Source organism: Triticum dicoccoides, chromosome 7A, assembly GCF_002162155.2.
Source record: "Triticum dicoccoides isolate Atlit2015 ecotype Zavitan chromosome 7A, WEW_v2.0, whole genome shotgun sequence".
In the NCBI taxonomy this organism is placed as follows: Eukaryota; Viridiplantae; Streptophyta; class Magnoliopsida; order Poales; family Poaceae; genus Triticum; species Triticum dicoccoides.
The window spans coordinates 427204453-427219288 of NC_041392.1; the positions used below are offsets into that span (position 1 = coordinate 427204453).

At 43.9% G+C, this 14836-nt stretch overlaps 1 long non-coding RNA gene across 1 annotated transcript; it reads left to right on the plus strand.

Annotated features, from left to right (window-relative positions):
• The first annotated feature begins 5321 nt into the window (after positions 1-5321).
• Positions 5322-6356, plus strand: LOC119329020. The gene is made up of 3 exons (XR_005159267.1): positions 5322-5642; positions 5721-5861; positions 6187-6356. It is a non-coding gene; the product is annotated as an uncharacterized LOC119329020 (long non-coding RNA).
• The last annotated feature ends 8480 nt before the right edge of the window (positions 6357-14836 follow it).

The window sequence follows — 14836 nt, forward strand, 5'->3', positions numbered from 1 at the left end:
AAACACTTAACATGCAAGGGAGCGACAGCCAACTACATTTATATGGAAAATCATTCTTCATCAATAAATAATAATAACAAATGGAAACTCCGACGACATTTAGCATTTCCAACGCTGACTCTCAAACCGTCTGCATCTTTCAGGACCGAGCGGTCCGGGCGCATTTTACCATCAATGCGGTACCCCATCCGCCCATGGACCGGTCCGGACATTCGACTTCCCGCAAACCGAAACCCAACCCGGGGGGCTTTGCGGGCGTCCGAACCGTTTTCACCTAAGCATCTGACACCCGGATCCAACCAAAAACCCTCTCCCGCAATATCTCATTTTACCATCAATGCGGTACCCCATCCGTCCATGGACCGGTCCGAACATTCGACTTCCCGCAAACCGAAACTCAACCCGGGGGCTTTGCGGGCGTCCGGACCGCTTTCACCTAAGCATCCGACACCCAAATCCAACCCAAAACCCTCTCCCGCAATATCTCTTCAAAGGACTTGCCGCTTCCCGTACCGCATTCATGCAGGCCCGGAGTCACAGCGGACGACAATGATGACGCGTGATGTGTCCGGATGGGAGGGTGCCCCTGACCGACACGACCAGACTGGCGCCAGTTCAATGTGTAAGCGTTATCTCGAGAAACCAACTCCGGCCGCTGTGCCACATTGAAGCGGGCTAACCGCCTATTTTTCTGGCCGCATCTCTTTGAGCACGGATCTGGCACCATCCAAATTGCACTCTCCACATATCCGCGCACCACCCCACTCCCCTCTTCCTCCACTCAACGGCGATTGGCAAGTCCTGGATCTTGGCACCGATGGGCGGATCCTGGCTCCACTGCCCTTGCTCTCGAGGGCCCTCTTCCTCTATGCGGTCGGTTCCTCAGAGAAGGAGGAGACCGTAATTTCCTCTTGTGATGAGCAGGACTAGCCACAACAGCAGCAACCACGCATGCGTCCTTGGTGGCCACGGCCGTGCGGAAGCAGAGCGGATAATCCGCGAGCGCCAACGGGCCGCCGGGAGACCCTGTCACGACCCCGCGCCCTTCCGTCGCTAGAAGCCCAACTCCGACAACTCCGACGACAGCGCCCGACCGTCAGCTAGCCCAGTGATGCATATGAGGTACCATCAAGTATAGGGTAGTTTAGATAATTTTTATTTTATTTAGTTCACTGGACAAAAAATCGTCTGGTTTTATGTAAAAATATCTAAATTCGAATGAAAGTTATTCACTTTGTTTAAATTTCTATCAATTTTTTCTTTTCGTTAAATTTCGTTTGAAATGTGAACGGACGGTTGCGGCTAGCTTTGGATGACCGGCTCCCATATTAGTGTCCAGACATCTATCCGGATCGGTCTGCGGACATATTTAGTGTCCGTTTTAGGGGGTCCATGTTGAAGTTGGAGATGCCCTTACTCTATTTTATAGTCTCACCTGTCACAAATCACGTGTCGATGTTCCTTAACCTTCTACACAAAACAAAATAGTGAAAATGGTAAACAAATAAAAAAGGTGCATTTCTTGTCCAACCAAGAATGAACACATTTTATCGTGATTGTTCTTGTTCATTTTTAGCTGCCGTATCAAAAAGTGAGTTGTTACCTGGACAATTTCTTGCAATAACATGATGGTGTTCTGTTTATTTTCTGGGCACGGTAACAGGAAGTGATGGAGGAGGATTTGGAATATAAATAACCATGTTTAGTTTGGTGATTAGATGCATAATTATAGGGGTGCATTAATTATCCTTCAAAAAATAACACACTGCACGATTGCAGCATGGCTTCCAAAAATGATTGGATGTGGCATTTTCTTTAGGGCTGGAATCGACAATGCATATAGGAAGTAAAAAATATATCAGTTTTGCTAAAGCACATCTAAATGTGTTATAAGTATTGCACATCTAAGTCCTATATTATTGATACGCAAAGATTTGTGTGGATATTTTTTTTCCTTTTTCCTTTTTTTTCTATGCTTACTTGTGTCACTTAGATGTGCAATAATTAAGGCACATCTAGATGTGTCCTAGACAAATCCAAAATATATACATCTACACATATGGAATTTCTCTCAAAAACCAATATACCTAATATTAAGGAACGGAAGGAGAATATAATTCAGTGCAAACAAATGCAACTATTCTCGGAGATATTTGGATTTTTGCCACTTTGTTCGTGGGGCTTCGCAGGTTTGCCACTCTGGAGATTTGATTCGCATAATTGCCACTACAGTCGTTGCATCCTTGATTATTATGCCATTAGCCCTGTTTTAATTGTTTTTTTGGCATTAACAGGTTAGTGAAAAGACTAGCTTACCCTTGTGGCTATCTACCCGAATGTATCTGATTTACACGTACGTGTATGGTTTGACCATGGACTCAGTTCGGACCAGCACCAGGCGTTCGCTTCGCCTGTAGATCGCCTGTTGCCGCTCTGCGCTCGCCGTCGCCGCCCGCTCACCACCACCTGTTGCACCACCCCCGGGCTCGTTAGTCGCGGGTTGCCGCTCCCGCTCCCTACTCGCCCCGTCCGTTTGCTAGTCGCGATGCTCGCCTACTCGCCCCTAGTGCCGACCGCTGCTTGATCAGGTTCCATGCCGCCACTTCGATAGAAAACAATCCGTGATGCACGACGTGCAGTCAATCAGCAGTGCAAGACCTCCAGCCGGCGGCAATCAGCGACGCAAGATGCCGAGAACAATCGCTCGAGTGCGACGTCCAGGCTACTGGTGGCATGGCAGTTAGCTATATTATCAACAGCCAGCGTGTGCTCTGCGGTTCAAGTGCTGATTCGTTGCCAAATACATTCCTGTAGATAGCCACAGGGGTAAGCCAGTCTTTTCACTAGCCTGTTAATGCCAAAAAACAATTAAAACGGGGCTAATGGCATACTAATCAAGGATGCAACGACTGAAGTGGCAATTATGCGAATCAAATCTCCAGAGTGGCAAATCTGCGAAGCCCAACCAACAAAGTGGCAAAAATCCAAATATCTCCCATTCTCGTTGCATTCAGTGCAAACTACTTTGGTAATCATTCATAACATATACTCAGCCGTTTCGAAAGAAGAAAAAAAAACATATACTCAGAAAAGTGCACACACCTTAATATAAAGTGTGTTTTCACATAAACTTGTTGGACCCTTGTAATTTATTTTTGTTATCCTTCCTGATGCAGTGCAGCAATGCGCCATGATGATTTCCAAACCTGACTACTGATCATGCATAAGCTCTCTGCTGCTCTAGCATTATATGCGCTAAGCAGAGATGCAATTAGCTGTTCATAATAAGAATTATCTTATTCATTAATATAAAAACCAAGAGAAATGACTGCTGCTAGGACTCAAGTCAGTGGAAAATCTGCACAAACAAGACATCAATCTCTTCGGCTCTATTGCTCTTAACAAGTGTACAACAAATGCTTTATACAAAAAAATCAACATAGTAAAAAGATCTCTCAGAGAAGGGAATGTACGAGTAGCAAAGCATTCTGATTCACATCCAGCACAATCAAGGAATTAACAAAGAGCAAAAACATATGTCCAGGAGTTGCAGACAATGGTGATCTGTTCATACACATGATTAAAAATTAATCTTCCTCTGAACCGGGTGAGGGACTGTAGTACAAACAATGGGGATTAAGATTGATCGACGATGTGGAGAGACAACGCGATAGCCAGGAGTCGCAGACAATGAAGGACTTGATGACGATGGCCGCTCTCCATGCGTACACTGCTGTGAGTTCCACTGCCGCGTCCTGCAGCTCGCAATCATGCCTCCCCGCGCCCTCTCCTCGTCATTGCATAATTAGATCGTCCTAGCTTGTTCCTTGAACGGCCATACGGTGCCCCGGGGACGCCAACCAATCCAGAGCTGCAAGATGTGCGGGATTCACCGGGGCGTGGCAAGCACGATAAACACGAGCCAAGAAACTCGATCGTGCGTTTGATGGTGGTAGAATTATCTTGGGTTCTCACGTAGGTATACACACATGGAAGGCAGGAAGGGCCACGTGATTGATGGAATCAATCTCAGTCATTCCGTATGGAATGTGTGATTAATGCGAGATCATGGGAGGAGCGAAAACTTTGATAGAAGAGAAACAGAAATGAAAGGAGGTAAGGAACGGAAGGACAAATTTATGTCTCCTTCCATTGCTACGGACGATTTTTACAGACATGATTTGCAGCAAAAATTAGGGCAGTTTCCATGATCTATTTATTAGGTGCCGAAAATCGGTGGACGTGGCCGCGTGGGGTTACTAAGGGTGGAGAGGTGCGGACGAAAACAACGACGTAAGAGGGGAAACGGAACCTTACGGTTCTTTTAGGTAGTAGAGATACCAATAGAAAAAGACCCGAAGAGGCAGATCCAATTAATCTCGACCATCAAATCATGTCAATCCGACGACCTAGACTGCTTCAATGTCGAGCGCTCAACATGTTTAGCATGCAGTTAATTTCATGCCAAATATAGTGCTAATCACATAATAATACGTAAATAATATCCTACTTAATATTCGCATGCACTTAATATACTTCCAAATTAACGTGCATTGCACGTACACATTGGCTAGTAATAAAAAAAAAGAAGAATAGCACCTGAAAAAGCGAAACGTCTAAAGTCATTATTTAGACTAGTAATAATGTACGTGCAATGCACATTTATATTAGGTAGAATATTAGTTACACGTTAGATTAGGTAAGATATCTGTTGTACGTTGGTATTTGGTAAGATATCAATTACTTTTTCGCGGAAATGGTAGGATGTTAATTACATGAGAGATTTAATGGGATAACGTTGAGTCAAAACATGTTTATAACCAATGACAGTGGTAGGTAATTAGAGCGTTAAACGTGTTTGGTGCTCAACATTGGAATGATTTGAACCGCTAGAAAATATGATTCGGTCGAGATGGTTTGGATTTGCCCATTTGGATCTTTTTATATTAGTATAGATATGGATATAGATCGTTATAGATACATTACAGCCAAGCACTTTTTCAGCCCTCTCAGGCTATTAATATCTCAACCGTCGGATCTGCAGTTCTATGCATTTTTGGCCGTTGGATGCACCTTCCGTTATGCTAGGAGCGCTAAACGGATTGGGCCCATGCTCCGGCAACAAAATCTGCGATCTCCTGTTGTTTGGGCCTGCTGGCCCGTGTTATCCAATTTCTTTCCGTAGCTTCGTCGCAAGTAAAAAAAAGGCAATCATCCACCACATACGAGTTTAGACTCAAAAAAAATCCACCACATACGCACGCATCGCGGCTAGGCGAAGCAGCATGTACGAGCCAAGCGCTTCTTCCTAATAAAAGTGAGGCGAGCGCTTCTCGTCTCGCCGGCCTGGAGATGCACTTGGTCGTATGACTTGGACAAGAGGGTCTCGTATGGCGTGGTGGAGCTACCCCATGGTGCCGTGATATAAGCAGCAAACCATCGGTGTTGACTGAAGTTCAGTAGCCAGAGATTCAGGAAGAAGATCAAATGTCGCTGCAGTACTTTAATGAATCGCGCGCCAATTTGGGGGCGGTGGGTAATTGAAGGTCAGTTTCCATACCTATGTGTGATGTTTCGCGTCCATAGTCTCCTGGATCCGGCTGTCCCATCCCCACCCCTTTCGCGGCTTCAACTCCTCCTAGGTCATTCTTCAACGATTTTGAAGTTCATTTTCTGTCGATTTGTTTCTTCTACTCCCAACTGAACACATGTGCTCTTAGTTGATGGATCGGTGAGCTGTGGAGAGGCGACGACCATGGCAGGCTTGAAGCCACAATGGTAGCAGCGGCCGGCGGTGGTGACTTGCCCAATGGCGGCGGCTCCTGCGCTCCTTCACAGCCCATGTCGCCTCCTCGCTGCAGGTCCGATCTTCATTTCAACCTTGCAGATCCCTCAATGCGGAATTGGCATCCTGCTCCCATTCCCGATTTCATGTAACTGCTCCAACTCTATAACTGATAGGACGATGTGTCTTGTCCAGAATTGTAGCTACGGTTTAGATTCTAGAGCAAACGTTAGGTACAAGATTAGCATAGCATGAACACTCATTACCTATTTGTTTTCTGATTATCTATCGACAGAGTATCAATGTTAGTGCATGAAAAAATATTTGTTACTTTTTCATGTTTGTTCCAAAAATTTGTGTAATTGTTTCACATCTGACAATTCATCCCATGTAACTTTCAGGTTACACCTTCCTGGACCTTTACTGCTTTTAAATTAGCTCAATACAAGATGAAGTTATTTAGATCTGGTAGAACCAGTGGATTGCATGTATAAATTATATGATGCATTATCATTTTGAGGAAGACATACAATATTGACATGATGTTGCAAGGCGGCACATTCTGTGTCCGATCAGCATGCTATTACGTGATATTATTGTCCTTTATGTTTTTTCTTCTGCTTAGATACTTCAACACTTACAACTTGATGATGTCCTCAGTTTGACTAAGCAGACTAAAAGAACTTGCTAATTTACATAGGAAAATAAGTTAAATTGCATGATGTACTTTTTGCTTAAGTTTTATGTTGATACAGCAAAAAAGAAGGGCAAAACAAGCACAGCTCTACAATTAAATTTCTAAATAGTTGCGGACACAATTTACACGGTGTACTACCACTGAAAATGCTGAAATTCATGTATGTATATTGGTTCACTAGCGAAGGAGATAAGTTTATCGGAATTCTTATTTTGAGATGGTTCAATGAAACATCATCATTATTTGTTACGTAAAAAGAATTTGCATTTCGGCGGATCGGGTTTGAATCTAAATAATTTCCCTAACAGTGATGTCATGCCATTATACTGTTCAAATTTTCTTGAGTATTTTTTACCATTTGTTCTTGGGGCACAACAACAAAACAATTTTTTTTACTGACAAAGAAGTAGCTTCAAGAAAATTTCACTTTCATATTCGGCGCCTCTGCATATACATTAATGAAAATGACTATTATTTTATTATCAAAATAGACGAGCCCAGCAACGCGCGCCACAATGGTCTAGTATAAAAGATATGATTGCCTGTAGTAGACTGAAAATGCACTAGCACAGCGGTCGTCATGCGTGGACAGTGTACGTCCCGGCTCGAGTTCGAATCCGGGCTCTCAGGCCCGCGCGCGAGATTTTTTTTCTGGCAGGTCCTTTTTTTCGCAACTAACGGATATATGCACGATTAAATAAAAACTATGGGCGTTTTTTGCAAAAGAACATGCCACATCATCCCCCGACAGGCGGGCCCCAATGGTCAGATACAGCGTCAATACACCATTATACACGGTTTAGACCAATATGTAACAGAATGCCCCAAACATGATACTGACGTGTAAAAAAACCAAATAGTGGTACTTGTAAAGAAATAGTGCGATGAACAGTAATGAGTATTCTATTGATGATGATGAACAATACATTTATATTCCCTGAAAGGATGCATCGCACAACCGCGATGGTTTACAAGCGACACGATTAAGGGACGCGTCAGTTAGGATAGAGAGAGAACGTGCGCATCCCCTCGGTGAGAAAACCGCACATGCCTGCCGGTTTGGAAAAGCTGGGATTTCCTTTTAGTTAAACTAATTAACTAAATCTTAACACTCCCCTAATCCCTGCTTTAATTATTCTTGTAAACATCATCATCATCATCATCATCATCATCATCATCATCATCATCATTTGTCTCCTCCAAATAAACCCTATAGGAAAAATATAAGGAGATATATATAATATGTCATCAAAAACTCCTTCCAAAAACCCAGTGGGAAAATAAGGAGAAACTGACATATCACAATGCCTGCATTACTATTGCCTCATTAAAAACCTTCCATAAAAAACCATTTAGGAAAAACTTATAAAGAAAAAGAGTGCAATATCAAAGATCCGAGAATCACAAACAGATTATCATTCAGGGAGATACTCCCCCTGAACTTTGCAAGTCCCGAAGTCGTTTCATACCAATTTCATTGATGTACTTCTCAAATAAGGAACTTGGTAATGACTTTATAAACATATCAGCAAGATTATCACATGACTTTGTTTGCAAAATATTTATCTCCCCGGTTTCTTGTAACTCATGGGGATAAAATAATTTAGGAAAAATATGCTTTGTAATATTGCTCTTTATATAACCTATTTGCATCTGTGTAATACATGCAACATTATCTTCATAGATAATAGTGGGTGATTCCAATGATCTAGTCCCACTTGAACTTTCAATAAAGTTAATCATTTTGCGAAGCCATGCACATACACGTGATGCTTCAAACAAAGCAATAATTTCATAATGATTCGTGGACATAGCCACCAGAGTTTGTTTTGTCGACTTCCAAAAAAGGTCGTACCTCCACTCAAAAAGACAAAACTAGTCTGTGATCTAGCATTATGGTGATCAGATAGGTATCCAGCATCACAATATCCCATCATGGTCTTATCTTGATTTTTTTGATAAAACAAACCAAGATCTTTGGTGCCTTGAAGATATCTGAAAATGTTCTTCACACCAACCCAATGCCTCTTTGTCAGTGATGCACTGAATCTAGCCAATAAATTACCGCGAATGATATATCAGGCCCGGTGCAGTTCGCTAGATACATTAGTGCTCTAATAGCACCGAGGTAAGGAAACTCAGGCCCCAATACCTCTTCATCATCACCCTTAGGTCTAAATGGGTCTTTATCTCTATCAAGAGATCTAACAACCATTGGTGTTTTCGATGGATATGCTTTATCCATATTAAATTTGACAAGAATCTTTTGGATATAAGCAGACTGATGAACAAGTATTCCTGAAGGAAGATGTTCAAGTTGTAAGCCCAAACAAAATTTAGTCTTACCAAGATCTTTCATCTCAAACTCCATCTTAAGATGATTGCTTGCCTCATGTATTTCTTGTGTAGTCCCAATGATATTCAGATCATCCACTTACACAGAAATAATGCAAAATCCATTCTTAGATTTCTTAATAAACACACATGGGAAATCATTATTAGTTGAGTAACACTTCTGAAGAAGAAATATACTTAGTCGGTTATACCACATTTTTCCCGACTGCTTCAAGCCATATAATGACATCTGAAGCTTTACGCAATACATGTTGCGATTAGCCTTTGGATTTGGAAGCTTTATTCCCTCAGGAACTTTCATTTAAATATTCGAATCCAGTGACCCATATAAATATGCAGTCACAACATCCATCAGTTAGATAGACAAATTCATTTTCACTGCCAGTGATATTAAATATCAGAACGTTGTTCCACTCATAAGAGGAGAATATGTTTCATCATAATAGATGTCGGGTCTCTGCGTGAACCCCTGTGCTACAAGCCTCGCCTTATATCTCACCACCTCATTGTTCTCGTTCCTCTTACGAATGAAAACCCATTTTGCTCCCACAGGGAACACATGCTGAGGAGTGGGTATTACTGCAGTGAATACCCGTCTTTTTATGAGCGAGCACAATTCATCCTCAATTGCTACCTTCCATTTGAACCAGTTTGAGCGCTTCATGCACTCTACCATGGACTTAGGTTCGCAGTCCAAATCAAGGCCTTCTGCAATTCTAGAGGCGAAATAAATGTCGACAACTGTAGTCTTTCTATTCTATGATTCTCCCAAGTCAATATAATTAATAGATATCTCATCATTACCTTTTGATCCTTCGTGATTTCCCTCAACAATTGGATCCAGGTCTTCCGATATCCCAGCACCAAAATCTGTGTGCACACTCATGCTGGGTTCTGGATGTCCAACATCCTTCAGGTGTCCTTCAACCCTAGGTTGAATATCAACATCTTGTTGATTTGCATTTACTATCTGAGGATTCCTCATTCCCCTTGGATGCTTCTGCAAAGCCTTGTCCTATGTGTCCAGATTCCTCCCCCTCTTAGGTGGTTAAGTAGATCTATGGGTCACATCCACTCTCTCTGGCACATTCATAGCGGGAACATTTGATTTTGTGACACCTTTATAATTAGTAAATGGATCTGGTGGATTATTTGCAATATTTTGCAAATTCATAATCTTCTGAACCTCCAGTTCAGACTCATTCGTACGTGGATCTAAGGACTAGATGCCTTTCACATCCCAATCTATTTCTCAGCATTCTTTGTGGTTATTCTTTCCCCCTAATGCCGGGAAATTTTCCTCATAAAAATGCAATCAGCGTACCCGTCTGTAAACAAATCCCCTGTCAGGGGTTCCAGGTACTTAATGATTGACGGAGAATTGTACCCCACACAGAACCCCATTCGTCTATGTGGGACCATTGATGTACGCAGCAATGGTGAGATCGGTACATATACCGCGCAACTGAATTGCCGCAGATGGGAAATACTTGGCTGGTTTCCATGTACTAACTGCAACGGGGAGACCGTATGTTATGTTATTGGTCGAATTTGTATCAATTTTGCAGCATGTAAAACTGTATGACCCCAACATGAAGCTGGAAGATTACTATTCTGCAGGAGCGGTCTTGCTATCAACTTGATCCTCTTGATAAGTGATTCCGCAAGACCATTCTAGGTATGTACATAAGGTACTGAGTGCTCCATAGAAATGCCCAAAGCTAGGTAGCAATCATTAAATGCTCGTGAACTAAATTCTGCAGCATTATCCATTCTGATGGTTTTTATCCTATGCTTAGGATGATTTGCTCTCAATTTAATGATCTGAGCAATTAGCTTTGCAAAAGTATGGTTCCTTGTTGACAGTAGACACACATTTGACCATCTTGGTGATGCATCAATTAGGACCATGAAATATCTAAATGGTCCAGATAACGGTTGTATTGGACCTCAAATATCTCCTTGAATGTGTTCAAGGAAATTAAGCGGCTCATCCTTTAATTTCACATAAGATGGCCTTGTGATCAATTTCCCGGTTGCACATGCCGTGCATACAAAATCCGATGATTTTGGGAATTTTCTATCCGTTATGTTGTGTCCAACAAAACCATCAATAATTTTTCTCATCATCCCGATACCAGGATGACCCAAGCGACCATGCCAAATCTTGAACTTATCAAGATTCTGAAAAACTATCTTGTACGCCATATGCGTCTATGGTTTAATGTATGTATAATACAACCCAGAAGATAGAGAAGGCAAATTCTCAAGGACTTCCTTTCGGAATCCCTTTTGCTGAGTTATGAGTAGGCATTTAGCCCCACTCTCTTCATTAGTTTCTACATGGAAACCATTTTTGCGGATATCCTTGAAACTCAGCAAGGTACGAGTAGAATCTGGGCACAGTAGAGCATCCGAGATTATTAATTTAGTACCCATAGGGAGTGCAATTGTGGCTAGACCAGAACCAACAAGTACGGTGTCTTGACCAACAATTGTCATGGCACTTCCATTACTCTTCTTGAGTGTCTGGAAATACTCCATCTCCCTAAGTATCGTGTTAGTAGATGCACTATCCAGTAAACACATTTCCTCCTCCATTGTATTATTCCTTGAAGTTCTATAGAGTAAAAGAACAAAGTTCAGTATATAATCAAACTCTTATAAAATCAGTACATACATTATGAACTATATATTTCTTGTATTTATTACAAGCCCTATGTCACACGACATAGCTAACACATTATGTCTAAGGACATAACTTATTTTACAACACATGTAATATGTCTAATAACATCATTACAATGCTTAGACAAACGAGACTAAATCTGGTCTCCATATATGTCAGTAGACCCAAATTCCACTAGCATGTCATCGACATCTAGTATTGGATCTTCCACTTGCTGATTCTGCCCCTGGTTGTCCATGCTCGGAGAATCCTCTCGAGAACCATCAACCGTAGAGGTACCATCTTCATTGCTAGTGAAGTGTGCTTCATACTGGTTCCCCTAAGCCTTCTTGCCCTTTCCAAGTGACTGTTGGTACAATTCCACCAAATGCTTTGAAGTGTCACACTTCTTTGCAATATGTTCCTTACAACCACACCTGAAGCAACCAATGTTGCTAGCCCTTTCATTCTTCTTGAAAGAACATTTGCCCTTTTGGATGCCATACTTATTCTGCTTCTCAGTACGCTTCCACTTTCCATCGAATGTCCTAGTTTCATTTTGGAACCATTGAACTTTTGAGTATTCTAAGAGTTGAAGTGTGCTTCAGGCAGAGGCATCGTTCCCGTTGGATGAGCCAAATTGTTCTTCTCAAGAAGCTCATTATGCTTCTCTACCTAAAGCAGGGAGTAAATCAACTCAGAATACTTCTTATACTTTTGCTGACGATACTGTTCAGCAAGTATCCTCATAGAAGGATGGAAAGTAGAAAGTGTCTTTTCAATAAGATCAGCATCAGAAACTGCACTATTGCAAAATCTCAACTTGGAGTTGATCTTATGAATAACAGAATTGTATGCAGCTACAGACTTAAAGTCTTGGAATCAGACTAGCACCCATTCCCGTTGCGCTTCAGGCAACATCACCGCCCTTTGTTGATCATACCTATCCTTTAAGGAGTTCCAGAGTGTCAGAGGACTCTCCTCCATCAGATACTCTGTCTTTAGGTCAGGGTGAAGATGGTGTCGAATGAAGTGCAACGCTGAATACCTTATTATGTCTGTTATGGATGCAGTCCCTTGGGCAGGTGTGGTTATAGCGGAATTGAGTCCCTTGACCGTCAAATTGATTTTGACATCCATTGCCCATGTCAAATAGTTGGAACCATCGACGACAAGTTCAACAAATTATTTTTTAGATATGTCAGCCATATCCTGCATGCAATCATAATGCTTATTAATTTACTCTCATAGCAAATTAATTGTGTTGTAAATAAAAAATGCATGTATATTGATCAACATATATCAATTGCCAAATTGCCAGAACATATATGTTGACATACATTGTACATGTACAATATAGTAATATACACTAATTACTGAGTAACTAGTCACAACTTCAAACTGCTAGTCAAAGAACTAAACAGAAAAGGAAAAACGAAAACAATTGGTACTGGGTCGCAACAAATAGACCCAAACTAGTAGCACAACCCACTGAACAATAAATTTCTTTTTTTATTTTTCCTTCCTTTTCCCGGCTCGGAACGAGGCTTGGGTCACAGCCCATTCGGCCTTTCAGCCCAACTGGCCCGGCACCGCTTTGACCGTCGCATAAAAGAGGCTGAAGGTTAGGGTTTCCCCTACCGCTCCCAATCCTCTTTCCAAGCAGCACGACCCTCCTCTGTTCCGGCCACCGCGCCGGACGCGCGCTCACTGGCGAGCCGTCGGCGGTGAAGGGGAAAAATCCTCCTCGTCTAACGAGGCGGTGTACTCAGGGTTCTGGTGTCCGTTGGCGAGGCCGAGCGACGTCCAGGGCGATGGTCGACGGTGGCGACGGAGCGCCCGAAGAGAAGATGGCGGCTCGCGCCGGTGTCGGGCGGAACCGCGCCGCCGCTCATGCCAACGACATCCGTGGCGGGCGTCCCTCCTGCCCCGAAGTGGAAGATGCCCTGTTCGCCGGGAGGAGCAAGGGAGCGGCCAAACTCCCATGGTGCGCTGCTTGTACCCAGAGTGTCACTTGCTCCGGCAACGGTGACCACGCCCGCGGTGGCCACGACGTGTCCTGGAGTCAGGATGAAGACGAAGCCATCGCCCCTGGCGCTGGCGACGCGCGTCAGAGCCAGGCTGTATCCGCGTGCATGTACGTTGTGGACGATCTCCCGCTCCTCCTCATCTGCCGGCATTGGTGACGGCAGACGTGTGCCACTAGGGCGAGTGGGGCACGTGCCATATCCGTGCACACGGCACCACCATGGTGCGGATGGAGCGGCAACTGGAGGCTCTGGCACACCCATCCCGGCGTTTTGCAACGATGGAGCACTCTGTCCAGCGACAAGCCCTGGGTCTAGACCCTGGTGGTTGTCAACCGGCGTGGCCAGGCGTCGATTCATCGGCGTGGCGCGACGGCATCGTCTAGCGGCCGCGTGATGGCGGCATCCTCCAGCGAAGTTCTGGCGGTGGTTAATGTCGCGGCCAGACACTTGTGGTGGTGCCCCCCATCGATGGCGGACGAACCGGCGGCGCTGCTCGGCAAAAAAGTGGCGGCGACCTTCTTCCCAGAGAAGACCAAGGAGAAGGGAGGTGAGGGACGACATCCTCACCTTTCCGAGTCCTTCTCCAGCGAGATTCCTGTGTGGCATGTCGCTCTCGTTGAGACACGTGCGTGACAACATGTAAGGAAATAGTGCGATGAACAGTAATGAGTGTTCTATTGATGATGATGAATAGTATATTTATATTCCCTGAAAGGGTGCATCGCACAACCGCGATGGTTTACAAGCGACGCGATTAAGGGAAGAGTCAATTAGGATAGAGATAGAGAGAGAGAACAGGCGCAACCCCTCGGTGAGAAAACCGCACATGCATGCCGGTTTGGAAAAGCTGGGATTTCCTTTTAATTAAACTGATTAACTGAATCTTAACAGTACTAATCCGTCACACCTGCCCCAAATGTGGTACTTCCCAGCAATTAACTCTTTATCCCCTATCTCCTCAAATCAGCACAGGCTTGCCTCATCCACTTCCTCCTCAACCGGCCCGCCGATGCCGCCACGGTCGTCAACGGTGCCTCGATGCCGCCAACACTGCGCTCGAGCACATCACCGTCCGCCCGCCCCTGGCAAGCTGCGACCTTTATCCGCGTGGCCAGCGCTTGCGCTGCCGCGCAGGGGCGTCCATGGAGTTGCGCTTGAACATGACATCGTCAACACCGGCGCTGGCGGTGAGGCGTGAGATGGATGGGAGATGCAAGGAAACGGACTGTGATGGCACGGGCCTCGATGCGGTAGAACAATGTCTGCAAGTTGAAGATGTGGGAGAGCAGCATAGGCTGAGC